Raw genomic sequence first — 4,205 nt, 5'->3', positions numbered from 1 at the left:
GCAGAAACCACAAGGTCAAGCATAAATAGCACAGATAATATGTTGGGATAGCTTGAAGCCCATTGTCGAAAAAAAGAGAACAATAAACCTATTTAATTTCATATGCTGGTCAACCTATGGAACTAATGTTAATTACCTGCAACTGGACCATCTTATAGGACAGTAACTGCTACCTGTTTGAGCCCATCCTTTACATTTGCCTTCAGGATACCAAAATATATATACTTTGTCATCATCAAAATGTGATAAATAACTCTGAATGTTTCACCATTTCAGTATTGTAAATAAAAAGTGCGTTTCAATTAAATGAAACTGAATTGTGACATTGTTTTGAAGGAAATGTATCTTCTTTTTACATGTTTCTAAACTCTGTCCACGGGAGTCCGTGCCAGGAGGAGGACAAAGTGGATGTGTGGGTCCAAAGGGGAGTTTCGATCTGGAGGACCTCTGTTTGGATCCCGTGTGAAACCAAAAGTCAGCGTAGATTTATTCCAATTCACGTCTGTAACTCCAAATAAACCCGGGGAAACCCATTCCCTTTTAGTAAAGCCTAACCAAGCACTTTGGTTGTGTGTTTGATTTTGTGTCTGTGACAGGTGTGGAGCCGTCACCAGTAGGTTTCCCCCCCCCCTAAGCACCAGTAAGGACTGAGCAGCCAGAGGGATAGTAGGTAATCGCTTTTATTGCCACCGCAGACTGTGTCTCTGCTCTCCACACTGACCTCTCTTCTGTCCGTCCAGCTCCTTTATGGAGACAGCCTCAGATACACAAACACATATCAGCTGGACTGATTACCAATCTGTTTAGCAATCAGTCCAGCTGGTGACAATCAGACACCGTTCCCTGAACCACACCCCCGCTCCACCCACTCTGCAGCCGAGCCTTAACACCCCCCGCTGCCACATACCTCCACCGCCCGATTTAGGCCGGGGCAACATCCGGCCTAACCTACTCCCCCTCCCCCCCATGAGAGCGGGAGAGGAAGTCGGCCACAACCATCTGTGTCCCCGGCCTATGGATCAACTTGAAATTAAAAGGCTGTAAAGCCAGATACCACCGAGTCATTCGGGCGTTGGTATCTGATAGGTTTTTTTCCTCTCTATATCATTTAAAATAGTCACGGTCAAGGAGGTGAGAATGAATCACAGACAACGTAGTATCTTTGGTCAAAGCTTTGGACCAAAGGGGAAGCTCAGTCGCACATGCTCTGAACACGACGACCTCCAAGACATTCCATCGAGCACCCCTTTGGTCCAGCCTTTTATTGAAAGCTTTACACACACACACACAACACCAATGGAGAAGTGGAACTGAGGACATGTTGACATATTCCTTCTGTCTGGTTTATTATCACTTCCTTATCCGACTCCCCAAACCCATAACACAACCTTGGTGGGAACGCGGAGTTCGGGAAGCTCCTCTGATTGTTGAGTTTAAGATACGGTAAGCAATAACATAACATAAATTTTTATCTCTGTCAGTTCCCTCCTGTTTATGCTATTGCTTATTATTTAAACATGGTCAATAAGGGCACTCATTTGATTTGTCTAATTTCTAAGCAGCATGTGATTTACGTATTTGGGTTAAGCAGTCTAAGCATGATTATTTGTTTACACATTATTTGTTAGTAACAGCACAACAATCTCTTTGGGATTTACACTTTTTAGTCAGCAGTTTCACATCAATAATTGTCCGTTCCTTGTGAGGAGTTTTACACAATTATGTCATACAAGCTTAAACCAAAAGGTTTAGTTATATTTTCTTAAACGGAGCATTGATCTCCCTTGCTCCTCGTTTGAGTTCCTCGGGACCTCTCGCTCCATCACCCGGGCGACACCTAAGAGCAGGGATTGTTGGTTTCTTCACTGACGTTGAGATGGCTGTCTTTTAAGCGGACAGCCCCTTTGAAGTCAGTCTTCCCTCTGCTCGCGGTCGTCTCGGGATCAGGCACTGGTCCGGGATTTCTGTAGGGAACAGTTTGCAATGGGAAAGATGTATCCAAGTGGTCCTCTCGGCTATCTTTACAGCGGTTGCAGTCGTCAGAAGGACTTGGAATGGTCCTCCCAGCGGCGTCGCTCCACGTCTTTTTCTTGATGACTCGGATGAACACCCAGTCGCAGACCTGTACCAGACATAATGGGGAGACAGGTGAATCTGGCAAGACATTTGCTTCCTGACTCCTCTCCCCATCATGGTCTTCTTCATGTACTCCACTATTGTTTCTTTCTCACCCACTTGCTCTAAATCTGGGTGAGTTAGTGGTAGGCGGTAGGGTCGTCCATGAATGATTAGGTTTCCTTGAGGGTTGTGCTTGATGCATGTCACACATGCTTTACAAAAAATTTTTAAGTAGTTTTGTTCTATCATAGATACCATCCCTCCTGTTGAGACATGGCATTGCCCATGACTCAAAATAGCAACGGCCTTGAATAGACTTCTTGGTAGCCCATAATTTTTCATTTTTTCAGATATTTCACACTATCTGAGTCCTGTTTGAACATAAACAATGTGTCGCCTGAAAATTCGCCTTCAGGCTTTCCGTGAGAATTACCCATTGTTTATGGTGTGATAAATATAGTATTAGTACAATTCCTTGTTTCTTTACCCAAAACTGCCAATCTGTGGTTGTCTACTTGAACAGGCCGTCGGTGTATGTTGGCCTGGAAGGTTTCGGCCGACGCTGATTCAATAGAGCCACAGCATTCATCCACAAACAAATATAAACAAACAAAGCTAAACAAACACCTAACACTTATTTTACGACCTTTAATCAACCTTTATTTCTCGCAAAAAGGGCAAACCCTTATTTATTTCCTTTTTTCCGACGCGTCAACCTTTATTTCTCGTAAAAAGGGCAAAACCATCGTACTTTGTCTGGGTCAGTCTCCTCGGTCTTCCGATCCGCGGATCCGTCAATCCACGACTGGATCTCCTTTCTGCAGAATTTATCCACTGCTGAGCGGTCTCTTAATCCGATGATCAGTCGGGGCCTTGCACAGGTGTCAGTGGCTCCAGGAAAAAGAAAAATCCAGACGATGGGTATGTTGGGATCCGGTCACGGCACCAAGTTATGATAGGTTTTTTCTCTCTATATCATGTAAAATATTCACGGTCAAGGAGGTGAGAATGAATCACAGACAACGTGGTATCTTTGGTCAAAGCTTTGGACCAAAGGGGAAGCTCAGTCGCACATGCTCTGAACACGACGACCTCCAAGACATTCCGCCGAGCCACCCTTTGGTCCAGCCTTTTATTGAAAGCTGAACACACACACACAACACCAATGGAGAAGTGGAACTGAGGACATGTTGACATATTCCTTCCGTCTGGTTTATTATCACTTCCTTATCCGACTCCCCAAACCCATAACACAACCTTCGGGTGGGAACGCGGAGTTCGGGAAGCTCCTCTGATTGTTGAGTTTAAGATACGGTAAGCAATAACATAACATAAATTTTTATCTCTGTCAGTATCTTTCATGCGGTGGAGCCATTGGAGCGGGCCGTGGTCCGACCAGAGGGTGAATGAGCGTCCCAGGAGGTAGTAGCGCAGGGAGTCGACCGCCCACCGGATGGCCAGGCACTCCTTCTCCACCGTGCTGTACCTGCCCTCCCTCTCCGACAGCTTGCGGCTGATGTACAGCACGGGGCGGTCAAACCCTCTACCTGCTGGGACAAACGGCCCCAGCCCTCTGTTCGACGCATCAGTCTGCAGAGTAAAAGGGAGAGAGAAGTTAGGTGTGTGAAGGAGTGGTTCCTCACAGAGAGCTTGTTTTACCTCCTCAAACACCAACTGGCACCGCTCCGTCCACTGGACCGGATCTGAGGCACCTTTCCGGGTCAGGTCAGTCATGGGGCTGGTCAGCTCCGCAAAGTTCGGGATGAACCGCCTGTAATAGCCCGCCAGCCCCAAAAACTGCCTCACCTCTTTTTTAGTCTTGGGCCGCGGGCAGGCTGCGATGGCGGCGGTCTTGTCCACCTGAGGGCGCACCTGCCCGGCGCCCAAGTGGTACCCCAGATACCGTGCCTCCCTCCGTCCAACTGCACACTTCCCGGGTTGGCCGTGGCACCGCCTGCCTCAGGGACTCCAGCACCGCGCCCACCCGCTGCACATGCTCCGCCCAGGTGGTGCTGTGTATGATCACATCATCCAGGTAGGCGGCAGCATATGCAGCGTGCGGCCGCAGCACCCGGTCCATGAGGCGT

General features: G+C 47.6%; 1 long non-coding RNA gene across 1 annotated transcript; it reads right to left on the bottom strand.

The window, feature by feature from the left end:
- Positions 1-1,157: 1,157 nt before the first annotated feature.
- On the bottom strand, positions 1,158-3,460 carry LOC130205497 (uncharacterized). The gene is made up of 2 exons (XR_008833931.1): positions 3,280-3,460; positions 1,158-1,388 (listed from the first exon to the last, which is right to left on the bottom strand). It is a non-coding gene; the product is annotated as an uncharacterized LOC130205497 (long non-coding RNA).
- Positions 3,461-4,205: the final 745 nt, after the last annotated feature.

This window comes from Pseudoliparis swirei, chromosome 15 (assembly GCF_029220125.1).
Source record: "Pseudoliparis swirei isolate HS2019 ecotype Mariana Trench chromosome 15, NWPU_hadal_v1, whole genome shotgun sequence".
Taxonomy (NCBI): domain Eukaryota; kingdom Metazoa; phylum Chordata; class Actinopteri; order Perciformes; family Liparidae; genus Pseudoliparis; species Pseudoliparis swirei.
The sequence above is the reverse complement of the archived record's forward strand: the minus strand, read 5'-3'. Positions and strand labels throughout refer to the sequence as shown.